Source organism: Pogona vitticeps, chromosome 3 (genome assembly GCF_051106095.1).
Source record: "Pogona vitticeps strain Pit_001003342236 chromosome 3, PviZW2.1, whole genome shotgun sequence".
Taxonomy (NCBI): domain Eukaryota; kingdom Metazoa; phylum Chordata; class Lepidosauria; order Squamata; family Agamidae; genus Pogona; species Pogona vitticeps.
In genome coordinates, this window is record NC_135785.1 from 62876066 (window position 1) to 62895372 (window position 19307).

The window sequence follows — 19307 nt, forward strand, 5'->3', positions numbered from 1 at the left end:
TGCAGAGCAGATGGAAGGAACTGTGTACAACTTAGAGAAGCAGAACATGTGAGCAGGAGTATTCTCTTTCCTCCTCCATTGTGTATTGTGAAAGATAAAAGCCACATGCAGGGCTCTGTCTATTTTTGATTCTGGCTGTACCTTCAGTTGGAACACAGTTCCTCACCAGTTTTATTCTCAACAGGAGAATAAACGCTCCCATTCCAAGTTTATATGGGTTGCAACTCCATGTCTCTAGGCTGAGCTGCAGTTTACATTAGCTTCAACCTGTCAAAATAGTTTTTTAAAAAAAGAAGTGGGAAGAAAGAAAGGCGGGGAGAGGAGGTAACCAGAGAAGAAGAAAAAGGGGAAGTGACACCCCGTTAGTATGGGAGCAAAACTGCAATTAAATAGGGAAGGATTGAGGGATGGTGATGGTGGATGATGTCACCATCCCTGCAGGATGACCTCCTGAGGGAGGCCAACAGGGGTAATATGTCCTTGTTGGTCCTCCTTGATATCTCAGCAGCCTTTGATACCGCCAACCATGGTGTCTTCAATGGTCTTGCTTTGGCATGGCTCCGCTCCTTCTTCGAGAACCATCCCTAGAGAGTGCAGTTTGGCAAGATCACTTCCACCCCGTGGATCCTCAATAGTGGGATTCTGCAGGGGTCAATTATGTTGTCTACTGATTTTTCCTACTTCAGTGGATGCTGTTTCAATCCTTGAACACTGCTTAGGGACCATTCTGGCATGGATGAGGGCAAATGGACTGAGGTTGAATCTGGACAAGATGGAAATCTTGTGTGTGGGCAGCCCCAATGTCAGTGGGTTGGGAAACTCCCTCTCCTTTGGGGGAGTGACTCTTCCCACGAAGAGTGAGGTATGCAGCTTAGGCATCTGCCTGGATCCGGATCTCATCATGGAAACCCAGGTGGCATCTGTGGTCCAGGCAGCCCATTCTTTAGAGGATTGCCCAGCTGTGTCCCTATCTAGACACAGGGGCACTCACAACGCTGATTCATACCCTCAGAATCTCAAGAACAGACTACTGCAGTGCTCTCTATGTGGGGCTACCCTTGAAGCTGATGCGGAAACTTCAACTGGTCCAGAATTTGGCGGAGTTATTAATAAATGGGGTGAAGAAATTCCAGCACATCTCCCACACTCTGGCCACCCTTCATTGGTTACTGGTTCATTTCTACATCAACTTCAAGGTTATGATGATCACATTCAAAGCCCTAAACAATTTAGGACCTAGGTACCTATCAGAACGCCTGCCCCCAGCCAGATCTGTCAGTAATACCCATTCTTCACAGGCAGGACGGTTGAAGGCCTTGACCCCAAAGGAGGCCCGGAGGGAAAGAACAAGAAGCCAGCCTTCTCAGTGGTTGCCCCCCCCCCACCTATGGAACAACCTGCCTATTGAGATTCAGCTGGCACCCTTGCTGGATGGGTTCAAAAGAGCACTGAAGACCTGGCTCTTCCGCCAGGCTTTCCCGGAGCACTAGGATGTCTTACTCCCTTTTACCAATCTTTTTGTCATCCTCTCTATCATCCTGTTTACCACCTTTATTGCCATTTGTTTTAATTTCCGTATTTGTTATGTATTAATTTATTTTTATCATGTTTTTAACATTATGCCTTATATTGTTGTTAGCCACCCAGAGTAGCCTGGTTGCCAGATGGTGTGGAATATAAATTAAATGAATGAATGAATGAATGAATGAATGAATGAATGAATGAATGAATGAATGAATGAATAGTCCAGGTTCCTCCATATCACTGGTGAATAAGTTCAGGGAACAATCCTTTGTTTGAAAGGCTTTGTTTAATCTATTGTCTATTTGAAGATCTAGCTTAAAGTTAACAAACATTAAGAAAGGGAAGCAAAGGCCATGGAACTACAAATCAACAATCAGAACATCCCCATCAGGGATATACTAGATATACGAATATAATAGATATATGGGAAACATACTAGAATAACTAGACGCACATCAAGATACAATCAGATAATATGACAATAAAGAAGAATAGGCCTTATTCATGTGAATATTCCAGTCCAGAATATTCTGCCTACCTTTCCAAGCTTTCACAGCTATGTAGGTGCTCCTTTGTTTTGGTGCCAGTCTGCTAGGCTCTAGCAGATGTGTAGTTCATACATTTCCAGTCTAGCTCTGGAAAAGATACTAAACAAGCCTTACCAACCCTGCCACTTAAATTACTAGTTTTAAAGTACAACATTCTTTGTTAGCTAGGCAAAGCAGCACCTAATTTTGGAAACGAAACATGGCAAACTTCTAAGAGAGATTAAATGCAAGAACTGGCACCTTAAAACCTGGCAACCTAACAACCCAAGCCTGTTCTGAGGTATACTTTTGTAGACAGTATTAGGTGCATTTTTGTTACACAAAAGGGGCCTTGGGGAGTCATCCCATAATATAACACTTCAAGGGATACCCAACTGGCTAAACACATCTGGTAGCTAGAAGACTGACCTTCACATTCAGAGGTTCATCTGCCCTAAGGGCTTGAAAGGCAAAGCTTCGAATAAGAATACTTTGGAATCATTAACTACAAAAGAAACATGATCAGAATATTTCCCAAAGTTTACCTATTGATATAGTCCTCCAAGACCTATTCTCCTCTATTTTCACATCACCTGATGGTCTCTTGTTGATCATCTAGTTACTACATTTCTCTAAGAGTCGAAACAAACCAGGAAATACCAGAGTATGAAAATATAAATGAATAAAGGCTTAGACATATTTTATATGCTTTTGGTCTAAGCGTCTTTTGGATGATTTACAGGAGCTTTTATTTTGAACACTTAGCATCCCCCCCCCTCAAAATTACAGGAAAGGTTCATTTCTTAAAAACTTTAAAGGTTTTTGGTTTTAAAAATGGATGGCATCTTTTCACAGATGTTCCTTCCCTTCACTTTCACGACTTATTTGGCTTGTCAGGTTTTCATTCATAATCTGCCCGGAGTTTAGGTCATTGAACAGGGTAGTCTCAAACTATCATGTAGAATAAATCCTGTTGAATCCAGTGGTGCTCACCCCTAGGTAAGTGGGTTTAGGACTGCAGTCGTATTTGTCTGTATTGTTCTTCAACCCTCAAAGGCCATGTTGCTCTTGGCTTTGGGGGGGAGCTATTCAAACCACTTTAGCAGCTAAATACATAAAGGTTATGTATTCTCGAAGGTTATCTTTCTCAGATAAGATCTAATGTGTATGGTCTGAACCATTCCTGGAATTTCAGAAAAGAGAGGCTAAAGGCAGGAGATATTTTAAGGAAGATCTGAGATGCTGAATTTCACTGTTTGCTCTAATTCTGATCCTTCATGCTTTGGGAAATCATTCTCAACTCTTTCTCCTTCTCCTTCTTTCTTTAGGTTTGCTCTTGATGAGAAACAGAGACTAAAATGTGTTTATGGCCTTTTAAAAAAATTAAAATTCCATTTAAATCTGTATTTCCAATAGATATGTGAAAATGTACAGACTGATCAGTCCCTGTTCATTTTAAATGGAAATGCATGTCCTCAAGTTGTTTCCTCCTGACTCAAGACTTGGTCACTGCTGATCTTTAGGCAGTTCTCAATGTGAACTTCAATACAATTACTTTTGGAAGAGTGCCACAGGCTTCAGTATTGCTACTTGGTTTTAAGCACTTTGAAAACGGCCACCATGTAACTGCTTTTTGGGTTAAAGCCAAATGGCCTGATCCACAGAATATGTTGGAACAACTTCTATGTACGCCAGCATTTTACAGGCAAGAAGAAGCAGGAAGTGCATGCAGTTCTATTCCTCCAGAGACCCTTTAAATCAGCACAATATGCTGCAGGCAAGGAGTGAAAGAGTTACTGAAACAAAGCATTGTTGTAACCCTTTTAAAGCCCTTCGCACTGATAGACATTCCCCTCTAGAGGCACAGAATTGCACTATCCTGAGGCTTGGGTTGTTAACAGACTGTAGCTTCTCAGGGATAGCTAGAGTTCTTATTGTAGAGCTGTCATTACCTATTCATTCACTTTTTCCATCCCGCGACAGGCTCTGGTCAAACTGGCTTCTCCAGATTTTTCAAATGCTTCAAGCTGTGCTAGAAGAAAACCCCTAAAGCTTGACAAGCGCCGCTTCAATATATGGGTGTACATTTTAGTACGACTGCTATAGTACCTTTCAAATTTTACCCGCACTCCCTGCCCATGTACCTCCTGCCAGGCACATAGGGCCTCGAACACCTTTAGAATTGGTTTTCAGGTTGTTGTTTTTAAGAGGGAAGATGCATTTTTTTAAAAAAAGCTAGAGAAAGAGTCCCAGTGTATTTACCTTTATCCTCTAGAGAGAAATAGGGAGTGCAAAGTTTCCCCTTGAGAATGACATTGGCTGGACCAGGAAGGGCTCTTAATTTGGTCCAGATGATTTTATATCACAAGGGAATACTTGCATTAAAGAAATTCATCCCAGCCCTGAACCTTAGTGTAAAAGTAATTAACATCCAGCTATGAACTACACATTACAAGTGGAAATTTGTTTGCCTATGGAAGCCTAGTTTGCAAATCACCTGAGAGACATCCCTAATATGGATTGTCCCAAAAGTGGCTCACCATGTGTGTTTTTAAATGCTTGTGGGCTGAGAAGACAAGATATCCTCAGACACACCATACATTTTGACAATGCCCAGTAGGCACAGTATGTTTCTCTTTACCAACCTCCCCCAGCCAACAGTAATCAAATATAAGCTGGCAGGCTTCTCTGATACTTTCCCTTCCAGGGTTCAAATGATTTCATGGAATGATTCAACATACAATATATATGGGGAAGACATTCTACTCAGGAGGCTAGAATGACAGTCCTTCTGGCCTCTGCCACTTTGAACCTTTGAAAAGTCTTGAGCAAAAGATCTGAGCCACGTGTAAGTTCATAAAGCTTGGTTGGGTAAGTACACCCAAGCAGAGTAATACTTCATCATGTGCATCTTACAGAATATAGTTGTTACTTCATATTCTTCATTTTGAGTTTTAGGGGTCTCAGGTTTGCATCTTTGCTTGATTTTAATTGACCAGTTAGATTGCTTGGCTCTAGAGTTTCTTAAAGAATTTCTTCATGTCCAAGTCAGCAATAAAAAACAGAAATTGGCAGGGACCAACAAATCTTGAAGTCCGTGTTTCCTAAAGCTCTGGAACTGGTGAAGAATGTATGCAGCTTGTGGTGGCTGTAAAGAAACAATTCAAAGTAATGGATTAAACTTCGGAATAGGGTTTAATTGAACGGTTTACATCAATGCCAAAAACATTCAGGCTTTTAAAGGTAGGAAAAACCGTGTAAAGTTGCCTCCTGTGTCCAGGTTCATTTTCCTTGCTTTCAGACTACAGTATACTACATGGTTATAGTTCTATCAAGCTGCCAATATTAGGTTAGGTGTGGTGTCTTCAGTGTAATAAAGAGGTAGAGTGAGGAGTAGGAAGAGAACTTTCTCATATACTTAAGAGAAAAAATAAATTTTGAGTCAGTATTGTACTTTTTACCTGACTACTGCCCTGCTCCAGAGTTTGGACCGATGACAGATGGGAAAGAATGGGATTAACTAAAGCGATAAGCATGTGTGTGACAGAGAGAGAGAGGCAGGCAGGCTAATGGGTGGGTTTCAAAGCAGCTAATAGTAATATAATAGGGTGGTAATACTGTTTTGTGCTTCATCAGTAGGGGTATTTTCTACCCAATCCCATGATGGTGCCAGGTCTTCTCTTACTAGAACACATGATACTGCGCAATATCTTATCTGTTCTATGATATTACCCAAGGCTTTTTAAAATAGTTGTCACCAATAACTGAAGCAATTTTGTAAACACCTGAAACACTGCACTAGCCTACACCACGGAACAACGTGTTTAATGTTTTTAACCCCTCCCCTTATTAACATTCGTTTTATAGCTATCTACTAACTTTCAAAAACAAAAGAACAATAGTTTAGAACAGAGAAAAGTATCTACATCTTCAGAGGAAGTACATGATGAAAAAAGAACAAAGGAGTTTTAATGTTGCAAAATTTTAGGAATGTCTTGTGGTTGTACACGTTTGATTTACAGAAATCATTTTCTCTACAATTTACTAGAACATTTGTTGCCTGCTATTATATAAATTATACCATGATAGCATCTTAGCAAAACATTACGGGCAATATGTATGTTAGAGCCTTCATTTTGAAAGATATACTGTATGATACATTATAAAGCTTCAGTCTAAAATGATCGATGTTGAGGAAGGTATCATAATTATTTCATTTGCTGTGGATTGCTGCTAGTTTTTGCCTCATGTGGATCTGTGTGTTGAAACGAAAATACCTAAACAAATATCAAGACTACTAGAAATTCTAGAGTCGCAGCAATTAATTAAAAAAAAAAAACTTTAGATCTGGAGGTATCAAATGGCTTTTTACTGGGGACAAAGCTGATTACTTAAACATGTACCAAATAAAGTATTGCAAACATCTGTCTGGAAATCGATTTTCTAATTCATGCAGATATTTCTGAAACAAAAAGAAATGCTTCCCAATCCATTTGGGTTGATTAGATTCAGGCAATAAAGGGTCTTTTTTGTCCATTAAGATTGAGCTTTTGAATGAAATTGCTACCAGAAGAAGAAAAACATGTTCTTAAATTATCTGTCTTTTTTTCCTGGATTCTGTGAGGTCAATAATAATAATAATAACAACAGCAATAATAATAATAATATGGCATATGTATACTCACAAAAATTGGCCATAGCCAGCAGCAGATAAAAGTGGCAAGCTTAATTAATTAAATATATGCAAAAGGCAAAGGGGGAAAACTGATGACTAGCTTCGGTTATGGATCAGACTAAAAAGGAAATAAATGACAATGAATTAAAATATTTTTTTCTGATTATTGTGGTTAATTATAGAGCTATAAAATACAAATGTAGGCATTCTAAACAGTCAATTGAGTTTTCTTTTTTGATTTTAAAACCTTCATTACATTAAAGACTGGGAAAAATTGAATAATAGTAAGAAAGCATTTAATTTTAAAACTGAATGTCTTCACAGGTGCAGTGGTATACTGTAATTCCTCTGCCAAAATACTTGTTTGGCCAGCAAAGTATAAAATCTGTTATTAAATTGCTTGCATGTGCCATAAAATGTACTGAAAGGCATAAAGATGAGTAAAAGTCAAGTTTGAACTTAAATGTTTGACAGAGGATACGGTTCATATTTTTAAACACAGTATAAATATCTGAGGAAATAGTCACTCCCAATGATAATTGCATTGTTTCAGTTTCAGTTTCATAATAGGATTATGTCATATGCAGCTGTAAGCAAAAATGGGAACATTTTAAATTATTTATTCCATGTACATATAAAAGCATGTGTAAATTTAATAACTGACATTTAGTACAAGTATGAACGTTTTTCTATCTTTTTCTCTACAAGCTAGCACTTTGCAAGTTAACACATAACTTTGCAAAGCATACATAGAAATGTGTGCTAACGGTGTCCTAAATTTAGCCATATGTCATACAAATGCTTTCATACAAATCTGTGGCTGACAAAAAGCATGAGAAGTGTCTTTAAAGTACTGTACTTGAATGGACTCTGTGTTCCAAGATACTTTGGTGCAATGGTAGTTACAAATCTAGGGGAGGGGGGTTGGGAGGGGGGGAAATTTATCAGGAAAGAAAGCAACAATTCTTAAACAAAACTGTTTTTAAAAAAAGCTTAATTGCAGATAGGCTAACAGATTTTTATATATATAATTTGAAATGAAAACATTTATTATTTCATGTAGCCAGAGTGCCAAGAGCACCGCTCTCATTATCAAACAGATAAACAGAAGAATGTGAAATTATTGCCAGCTCTACTTTTTCTTTTGTTTTCCCCATTATGAGTGATTTTTTTAAAAAAATCACTAGCCTTCTATCGCTTTCAGTAGTTTAAAAACCAAATTAAAAAAACAGCTAAGAAAATGAAACCTGAAAGCAAGAATTTTATAGGGTTCTAATGGGAACTGGATAAACAGCCATGCTTATGATATCCTGACATCCTACAAAGATGTTTCATTGCTTACTAGTTTTCCACAGCTTTCTCAAACATTGCTGTTTTAGATACCACAGAAGCCTCTCCCTTGTTCAGATTTTGCTTCTCTGGATTTTCTAATTATTTCAATTCACTCATGTAGTCAGAACTATTTAAAATTTACTAACTTCAGAAAAATTCAGATACTCCATATCGTTTAGGATAAGGGGGTTATTGTTCAGCTTATGGTTTTAGAGAGGCCTTCTAAATAAAAAAAAATTAAAGGCTGTAACCCTGTATTGATATGTAGATGCTTACAATAACAGAATACAAACAAATACAACTGTGAAAATAAGTGCACTATGAAGTCTGATGTAAAATTCTCACTTTTTAAAGGGTGAGGGGGTTAGATCCCTCTTCTCTCTTTAATATGTTTCAGAAGTATGGGCCCAGGAAACCAATAGGGGTGTGTGAGAAAAGAAGGTTTTAAAACCTATTAGAACTTTTCCTCAGGAAATAAAAATTAGTCAGCTACTAAAGCAACATGAAACGGAATGAGGAATGTAGTGAGATGACATTTTTTGGTCGTTGTACATGTTGTTTTAAGAGATTACAATTCCAAGGATTAATTTTTTTTTTTGGCACAAGTAATATGATTCCTGAATGCTGCAGAATACCAAATCCCAGGCAAAAGGACAGTTGTTTATTGGCTTTTAAGGACAGGAATTTTGTGATCATGGGAGCTGATGCAGTTTTTTGAAATTAGCAACTAATAAAAATATCACACTCTTCATGGTGGGTAGTGTGTTTAATTGGCTCACAGTAGGAAACAGCCAAGGAGTCAAGAATGTTTTCTTCTTCACTCAGAGAGCTGTTGTGTGTTCTCTCCGTTCCTTGTGAATGAAAGGCAAAACAATGAAATAAAATGCTATTTACCAAAGCAACCAGTAAACATAATAAGAAAACAATGTGAGCTGCATTTTTGAAATAGGTTTTCCAATGGTATAGAATAGAAATAGGGAATACTGTATACTTGTCCTTCTGAGAGGTAGTTAGCTGTGCTGAAATACATCTTTGAAAGAAACACTTGGTGTATGCAGTAACAGTTTTGGAAGCAGTCTCCATCTGTTTTAAACAATCCTGTTCTTTGACAATTAAATATTCATTTCAACATTAAATTAAACAAAAACCTTCTAATATTTTCTCTTTTTAAGTTTTGTTTTTAATAAGAGCTTGCTGCCTCTTAATGGTAGCTTGATTTATCTGCACACAAAACATGTATAGATAGCTCAACATTGCAAAGATTTGCAGAATTATAAACAAATGCTAAGTGCGGTACTTTATCCACATAGACATTCTTGGCTTTTCCTGTAAGCGCCAAATGCTGTCTTCAATCCAATCTTCTTCTAGGTTATACTTTACTGCCACCTTCTGTTTCAATGCCCTTCAGCTAACAAGTCCATTGGAAGCCGAAATGGAAAAGCGAAAAACTGTGTTAGTTTAAGACTCTCATTTTATATCAGAGTCTGTTTATGTCTTACTGAAAAATGAGCTCTTCATCTATTCAACACCATTTGAGACCTTTTGGACATTTCACCAGAGACGCTTCAAAAATTGTCATGCAAATTACTTTCTCATCAACATAAGGACTATGTTGCTTCTTCTGAAACATCACTCTGATTTTCATTCCTACACCCACGTTTTGTGGGTTCAAGGAAGGAATGTGAACAAAGGGAAGAATGGTTACTATTATATATACCTAGCCTTCAAAAAGTAAATTCCCAGAGTGGCTTACACAATGTATTAAAAAATAGTAACATAGTAATACCATATAAATAAAAAAACACTTATAAGAACTGAGCAACAAAAGCAAGACAGCAAAAACCAACACCAGAGATCAAACTCCTAATGCAAATATGCTTGGGTGCCAAAATGACACAAAAGTAGGCACAAGACAAACCTCTGAAGAAATAATCACACAATCAAGAGAGCTGAGAAATGTGTTGAATTTTCTATCGCATTTATAAAGAAACATCATAGTATGCTAAAAGACTTGGAAATGTACTTTGGCCATGGTGGTTGAGAACAATGCACGTGCATCTGAGAAGGAAAGACAAACAAAGATAAAAAGTTGATGTGGGTTTGTAATCCTATTTATCAAATGATAAATATGAATTAATATTTTGCTGAGTGAAAAGACTGTCAGCCTATTGTCAGCATTGTCAAAGCACACAATTTCAGCCCTTCCCCATTCACTTCTTAATTCAGGGCTTAAATGGGTGGTGGGGATGGAGCAGACTTCTAACCCCACTCCATGGCCCCCAAAGGTACCCATAAGAATGTTCAGCAAAAGATGTGTACAACACTTGCATGCTTAGGAGTTCTGTCATATCAAAACTCCTTAGCGGAGGAACTCAATACTTGTTTTACAGGCCTTTTTGCAGAGTGTGATGTTAAAACAGGCAAAGGTTGTACTGACTTACAAGTGGGGGAGGGTGGGTAAATAGATTGCAATAGTGGTAAAACTGATTACGGGCAAAGCCAAAGGCAAACATGGGAGTGGGGTTTAGGGGTGGTGTGGCCCTCAACCCCACAACCCATGAAGCCCTGAACAGACTCAGATAAAATGCTTGAATAGGCCTTCTCTCCTCTCTCCCTCTCCCCCCCCCACAGGCACACACACACAGAACAACATCTTATTTCAACCTTGTCAGTGTATCTCTGTGACAGTGGCCAAAGTTCTCTTTCCCCACAACATGTATAACTCAAGATTGTACTTGCAGTAGTTGTGCAATGGCTGAGGCGGAAGTGTGATTCCCCAAAGCACTTCTGAGGGCACATTGCACAATTGGTCATGTGCTGGGGACATGTGATTGACTGAATAATTGCATGGCATAGCCTCTTGTTGCTGGGCATAATGCCCACCACATTTATGCTGACATAAATTGATATTATGCTGGTGGAAACATTATGCTGGTCTGTATGTTTAACCTCCATGATAATCCCTCTCTCTCTCTGCCTTTCACACACACAAACTTGTTTGCTATAGTAATAGTAATAGGCGTTTCATCTATACTAGAGAACACACACACATTCTCTTACTACTTTTAAGACTATTACTATTAATCATGAAAGTGAATAAACCATGCCCTGACTTCTTGTGTTATTATGAGCACAGTTATAAGTGTTTGCTGTTTGAAGAGAAAGTCGAAACAGTGCCCACTCACCTATTCCATCTTCAGAAGGTGCCTGGATTCTCTTGAATGCCCCCAGCATTGGGGTGCTTATCACCTCCCAAGGTAACTGGTTCCATTGTTGTATTGCTCTAGCAGTTAAGAGGTTTTTCCTGATAGTCAACCAAAATTTGGCTTCCTGTCAATTGAGCCCATTGGTATGTGTCCTGTACTCTGGAATGATTGAGAACAGATCCTGCCCCTCTTTTGTATAACTGTCTTTCAAGTGCTATCACATCTTCCCTCAGTCTTCTTTTCTCAAGGCTAAACATGCCTTGAGAACAGTGCTTTCCTCATAGGGCTTGGTTTCCAGTTCCCTGATTATCCTTTTTTGCCTCTTCTGAACTTGTTCCATTTTGTTGCCATTCTTGTTCAAGTGCAGTGTCTAGAAATGGACATAGTACTCAAGATGAGGCCTAGCCATTGCCGAATAGATGATCTCATGGGATCTAGAGACTATACTTGTGTTAATGCAGCCTAAAATAGCAGTGGCTAATATTTGGCTTGTGATCTACAACAATTCCAAGATCCTTCCGGATCGCAGTATTACTGAACCACCTAATCCCCATCTTGTAACTGTGTGTTTGGTTTTCTCCCCCTAGGTGTAGAACTTTACACTTGTCTCTGTTGAATTTCATTCAATACCTATTGAAAAAATCTGAAGAGTATCAGTCAGTGCACTCCCATTATTTCAAGCAGCGGAAAAAGTTGAGAGAAAGAAAGTACTATAAAATCCTCTGCCACATCATCTTAATGTAACATCTCTTCCTTCCCCCCATCCCCCATTACTAAATTAGTAGATTTTGGGCTTCCTGTAAATGATTCCAAAAACGTGTTTCCTTTTAAAGAATAGAATTACCCTGCAAAAGGGGTGGGTATCATCAGCTAGAGCCATAAAGAACAACTGCTAAATAATTCTCATTAATTCAAGCTATTTCAGTTCTTTATGACACTGGAAATTTCAAGCCCTGCCAGATTCTTTACCTCCAGATGAGAGCGAGAGGAAGAGTGGGGTTTTTTTTTCTGGTCAAGGTCTCTTGTAATCTGTGCAAACAATCTGCGTGCAAAACTACTGTCTTCTCCCTTTGAAATGCAAAGCACACCTACACCGAGAAAGCACAGGACTGGCTGATTGTTAAAAGCCTGCTAACATCCCTGCTAACATTCCAGTCCTCAGGAAACCATAAAACCAATCAGCAACCATCATCATTTTGCGCACGTTGCATTGTGCACTAGAGTGGTCCGGTGGGCCAGATAGGCGGGGTATAAATTAAATAAATAAATAAATAAATAAATAAATAAATAAATAAATAATTCTTATTAAAGCCTTATTTGTGCAATTTTGCTTAATTTGATCAAAACAACAACACATCAACCCTCTCATTTTCTTTTTTCACAGAGATCAAAGGATGCAGAAGATAATTTTGCCTGTCCTTGCTTATGAGGTTAAGACAAGCAAGGTTTTACATAATGTAGCTAGTCATAATCTTGTATTATGTTTGTATGACTATAAGCGCTGATATAGTTGTAATGTTCCCAGGTTACTAGAGCATGGGAAACTATGGCTTAATCTTAATTCTAAAAAATTATACAGGAAGATACTAGAATCTGATCCTGGTTTAATATTGTGGTTTTAACTACGAAAATCATATTGTGGTTTGATGTGAAAGAATAAGCTATAGTTTTCCACTTGGGACATAACAGGAATCTCTATATCCCTCATATACTGTAAATTTTGAAGGTGATAAACAATAAAGAATGCATGGGCATGATACTCATGTCTGACTTAAAGTACACAGCTGATTAAGGTAGGATTATTAAATCTAAACCAGCCCTAAGACCCCTTTATTCTAGAAAACCAATAACAAACCCTAATAGGTTCCTTGTGTACAGATCCATAACCCAGCAAAAACCTATGCCCTCGAAATTGGTGGAAATTTGAATTGTTTCTTCAATATAAGCTGTAGCATCCAAACCCAACAAAATTGAGGTCAAGGAGACTGGATCTCTGAATGAAAGTGACTCAGTTCTCAGGTATGAGGAAAAACCCTCCCAGCCCATGAAAATGTAGCTGGATGAAGGCACAAGCCCAGCTAGAATCCCCCAGAAGAGGTACTCTGCTGCAGAGAAAGACTTCCTAGTAGAAGAGTTATCATCTGCAGTCAAGGACCTCTTTTAGAGAAAATTCTACATATCAGTGAGACAATCAAGCCAAATTCTCCTGTGAAGTTCCTCTACTAACTGGTCACATGTCTATAGTAATGATATGGATGGAGCTCCAGAACCTTAGCTATATATCCTGCAGCTTAGGACTGTGAGTTCATTGGAAAATGTCTCTTCTAGCTCCAGACTTTGCCTGCTCTATATCTTGACCTTTGGTGATAACTGTATATGTTGGCTGTGTAAAAGTTTTGGACTGGATTGACTGTTCTTGGATTCTTCCAATATAGCTACCTTGTGTCAAGTTTTCCCTGTATCACTTGCAGTAAAATTGGTCCGTTATCTTGATGCCGTTGATAGCAGCCACTCTCAAGCTGCACCTTCCCAATGGAAGTTGTAGTCCAACACATCTGGAGAATACCAGCTGGTGAGAGATTTTTTCAGTCATTGCCTCCCCCCTCCTCATTGGCACTAAGCATGAAGAGGAGCAGAAGTGGGGAAAGGAACTGTGTTACGATATCAGAGCATGCAGGTTACAGAGAGATAGAATTCCAAAATTCTACTATGGTGAACTTCATATTAACCATAGCAGATGGTGGAAATTAAGAGTTCATGAATAAATCCAGGTAATCTGACTTCACTGGTTGGATATTGCATAATATCCAAGCTTTCACTGAGAGGCCTTCAAGAGTTTATGAAATTTGCTCTTGTGTTTCCTAGTGAAGAAACTCAGTGGAATATGATATTGAAAAGTGACTGTGTCATGAGTGGTAATAGCACATCTGCTGGTTAATTTTGTATCTGCAGTGGTAGTTGTAGATTGTTGTCCTCCAAGATCAATAGTGCAGGTGTCCTGCAAAGAAACAATCACCTCTTTCTTTGGTTATGCTTCATCTGTTTTCTTGTATCTACAAGTACTTATTTGTTATTGGTACAAATGTCAGGAAAGCATTAGCACTGCTCAGCCATGCTGGTCACAGCAAGGAACACCTGGAATGTCTTTAGGAGATCAGTGTTTTTGCACTCCACATTGTTCTTAAATTTACTTAAATATCCTAACGCATTCTAGCTAACATCATTTTCAGTGTGTGTCAATGTATTTGTCCACATGAGACAACAGAGTTATCAGTGTCACAACAGTATTTATATCCTGCTAATGATCTGCAACAATGGATGCAGGTCATAACTATTCCACACTGCCATTGTCTTTAGTAACTGCTATGATCAGTTCATCGCCTGGTAGTCAGTCTTTTTGTATTGAGACTTTCTATACTTAGATTGGCTGGTTGTCCTATGGTAAACATATAGTCCGCTGCTAGGTCCATATGTAAATATGTAAAGATTTACCAGATTGGTGCTACTTGCTAGTTCTTGCATTTTGCTGAGATAAGTCCGTGAGAACCTATAGTGATTGCTACACTGATAAACTAGCAGAATAAGGCCTAAATCTAATTGTTTGTTGCACCTAAAGTAGGCTCACTGAAACAACAGGAACCTGATCAATCAAGAGTTATGGAAGTTCCATTCTATAAACTCCACACCATGGATTTACTTTAGCTGGGACTAACAACTAGAGTTAAACCAAAGACTTTACAGCCTTGGTTTGAGCACTTCTCTTGGGACTCCAGGTTGTGTTAACACCCAATTAAAGAAAATTACATACTTATACTTAGAGATGGACACGAACCTCAGTTTGGAGGTTCATGACATTTTGTATGCTTGGCACCAGAGGTGCTATGCATTCCCTTCCCCTGTCTCCCCAGCTGGACCCCCCACTCACTAGCCGGGGTGCACTCCTCTCATCATCATCTTCCTCAGCTCTTCAACCAATCTCTAGCAGGAACAAGGGCTTCCCTGCCGTCTCCTTGGCGGAGCTAGCTCCAACTGGTGAATAAGTCATTGCCGGGGAGACAGGGAAAAGGAATGCATGGCACCTGTGGAAAGGGAATGTGTGCCATGCATATGAACCAGCATGAACCTCCAAACTGAGATTTGTGCCCATCCATACTTGTAATGATCAAGGAGAGCTCTGGAATAGTGTCTCTCAAATCATCAAGTGGAACTAACTGCCTGCGTGCATGCTTTCACAGAACTGTAGTGTTGAGAAGAATCCTATGGGTCATGTTGTCTAACCCCCAACTTATGCAGGAAAACTACATCGCAAGCATTCCTGACAGATGGTCAGCTGACCTCTGTTTAAAAACCTCCAGCCAAGAAGAGTCCACCACTACCCAAGTTACCCCATTCCAATGTCAAACAGCTCTTACAGTCAGTGAGCTCTTTTTAATGTTATTCAAATCACCCTTCTTGTAGTCAAATTGCTTCATCTCCCACATATCAGTCCTGTGGATATCTGAAGGCTGGTATTGCATCATCTCTCAGTTTTGTCTTCTCCAAAATATATACAATTGCCTCAACTGTTCCTTACAGGTGCTAGTTTTCAGATGATTTGATATCTTTGTCATCTCTTCTAGAAAATGTTCCATCTTGTCAATATCCTACTTAAACTGTGGTGTCTAGAACTGGACACATACTCAATGGGATTTCAGTTCAAAGCAGAATTCAATATTATTACTTCCTTTGACTATTCCAAACATTATATTTCTGTTAAAACATCCTCGATTTGCCCTAGCTCTTTAAAAAATGCTGCATTAAAAAAAAGGGTTTTGTATTAGGAGTTTCATTTGATTCTTTGGTGGCGGGCATGACTGTAATATCCTTCCTTCCTTCCTTCCTTCCTTCCTTCCTTCCTTCCTTCCTTCCTTCCTTCTCAATGTGTTATGAAAGGTTTACATGTTCTCTTCTAGCTTATGGCTGATTGCAATTCACCTGCATGCTGACTGCTATTTTTAGTGAAATGAAAATGTAATACTAAAAATAAATCTGGATGTCATTTGCTCAAATAGTGATTTTCCTTTCTACCCTTTCTCTCTACCTTTGGAATAGAAATACTCATTCTTTTGCTGTCTGCTTATCAATATGTTCTAATCCTGAATATGACAACCTTCTAGTATATACTCTTTGTAAAAATGTTTGGGTAAGAAGACTCCACGTATGCTATGGCCATTAGGTTGTTTTGAGACTTATTATTCTGAGTCTATAAACTTTGGAACCACCTGCCATTTTTACTCTCTTGTGTTTCTGCCCATATATGTGTGTCCACAGGTGGACTCAAATTATGTAGGAGTTTTACATCCATTCTCCATTACCTAATGAAAAATATCTTGTGAGCTCCAGGATGTAGAGAACAATGAAACTTGAGCCAGTATACTCCTTATTTCAGCATTTCTCCTTCAGCAGAAGCAAAAACTCTGCAATGTGGGTTAATCTATCCAATTGGGAAAATATATTCCATCTCTAAAGTATTATTCACTATTCACCGAAGCACTGATTTCAGACACACAAAATAAGCCAAGGCTGTAAAATATTTCTCCTGGTTAAAAAGAATCCTTTCAAAAGTAAGGATGTTCTTTTTTCCTTCCCTCCTGGTTAGGCATTTACAGTCTTGTTTTGAGCACTCCTATTGGGACTCCAGGTTGTTTTAACACCCAATTAAATTAGAATAATTGGGATAGAGTTGCAATTCCTTTGCCTCCAGCTGTGAACCATAATCTGTTTAGCACCTGAATATTATTTCACTTTATTTTTAGTAGCTAGCCCATGGATTGAAAATAGAGGAAAGGATTTTAAAAGTCTTTAAAGGTGAAGAGCATTATTTATCACTAGTTTTAGTGACTATTGCTAAAAATACTTTACATTTGCCAAAACTAGAAGCAGAACACTAAAAACCCATAATAAAAACAGAGCAAGAATTAAAAGTTTATTGGCAAAATTGGATAAACTGTAAGAACAGTGGTAAAAATAGATGGAGCTAGCAGCTCAACTAATCCATGGGGAGAATGGGGATAACATTTTGGGTTTATGCCAGAGGTTGAAAATGTTACTTGGTCATGCTGATTGGGGGATTCTGGGAGTTGTAGTTCAAAAGAATAAGATAAGGAATGCAGGGTGTGCTTGCACCAGAAAGGGTTGCTTTAAGAAGGGCAATTTCCCTTAAGGTGACCCTTCCATCTGCCAGGGAATTGCTCCAGCCTGGTCCCCAAAAGTTGAAGACCTACCAATGATCTTAGTGTACTTTTGTGTTGGCTCTTCAGGATGTTGAGACTGAGATACAGAAATATTTGAAGACACTGTAGTCTAGCTGAGTTAGTATTTGTCCGTTGCATATGTTGCAAGATTTCCATTACAAAAATGCTCTAAGACAATAAGTTGGGGCGGAGGGAAGACAATGTTTTAAGTTTTATGATAGTGATGGGTCATACTTTATGATCCCAAGAACTAATAACACTCCATGTGCCTCCCCCCATCACTGCAAGGACAGCTTGGTTGGAATGGGAGATTATATTCCTCTGGGCTTCTAGTTATTACTAAATTCACAATAAAACACAAGGTGTTAGCAACCACCACCTAATATATAACAGTAGGATGTATGTGGTCTGATTATGTATATGAAACAAAATCCATAGCAGAGTAATGCTCATGGGATTCCCAGGAGGGGGGAGTCATGGAAGAGGCGTGTACCTTTCACAATAATCTGAATTTCTAAATTGATTTTAATACACACATGCGGTTGCTTATTCAGTTAATCAACATGAGGTTTAGAGTATCACATTGAAAGGCTGGGTGCCAGATACATACTCAGTCTCTTCCCATTTCTGAAGACCTTCCCTGCATTGAAAAAAACTCAGCTCAGATAAATGCTGCTGCTTCCAATCAAATGATACTGCTTCTGTGATTTTACGAACATTGCACACCCTATAAAAATAGTAATAATGCAAACCTATATTCACATAAATATTTCAGTATGGCTTTTATAGTAACAGGCAAGCTTGCAACCATCTCCAGCATTTCTTTACTGCATTCTCCTTCTTGCAGTCTGGAGACCCAGAGAGAGACAGCTTATGATATGCTAAACATTATGTGGCTGTGGGCATCAAGAGGGAAGGGCAAAGGACCACTTTCCCCAGATAATACATGATCCCAGCTAAGAGACTTTTGCCTATGTAGATACTGAGACAGGATGCAAAGTATGCAGCCACTATTCTGCCCAATATTTTTATTTATTTATTTATTATTTATTTATTTAATTTATATGCCGCCCACACTACCCAAAGGTCTCTGGGCGGCTTACAGCATTTAAAATACAATAAAGATATGTACAATTAAAATACAATTAAAATATATATAAAATTGCCATCAGACCCACAGTTAATATTATTTCAGTTAAAAGCCCTCTGGAACAGGAAGGTTTTGACCTGGCGCCGAAATGTCATCAGTGTCGGCGCCAGACGAATCTCAGTCGGGAGGGCATTCCATAGTCTGGGGGCAGCTGCCGAAAAGGCCCTTTGTCTGCAAGCCACCCCTCTTACCTCCTTGAGGGATGGCTCTTTCAAAAGGGCCCCCTGGCTAGATCTTAACTGCCGGGTAGGCTCATATGGAAGGAGGCGGTCCTTCAGGTATCCAGGGCCCAAGCCATTTAGGGCTTTATATGTCAAAACAAGCACTTTGAATTGGGCCCGGGCAGCAACTGGTAGCCAATGTAACTTGTACAGAATCGGCTTGATATGTTCCCTGGCGGCCACACCACTTACCAGCCGCGCCGCTCGATTCTGAACCAGTTGCAGTCGCCGGACCATCTTCAAAGGCAGCCCCACGTAAAGCGCATTGCAGTAATCTATACGGGATGTTACCAGTGCATGTGTAACTGTCATGAGACTCCGCTCGTCCAGGTAGGGCCGTAGCTGGTATAGTTTCCGCAGCTGGAGGAAGGCGCCCCTGGCCACCGAGTCCACCTGGGCTTCCAGTGTTAGACTGGGGTCCAGGAGCACCCCCAAGCTG

General features: G+C 39.1%; 1 long non-coding RNA gene across 1 annotated transcript in view; it reads right to left on the reverse strand.

The window, feature by feature from the left end:
• Positions 1-900: 900 nt before the first annotated feature.
• Positions 901-19307, reverse strand: part of LOC140705505 (uncharacterized) — a 38464-nt gene continuing 20057 nt past the window's right edge. The window contains exons 2-3 of the long non-coding RNA XR_012084899.2: positions 6737-6844; positions 901-5199 (exon numbers count right to left, since the gene is read on the reverse strand). This is a non-coding gene — a long non-coding RNA (uncharacterized LOC140705505). The remainder of the gene's footprint in view (positions 5200-6736; positions 6845-19307) is intronic.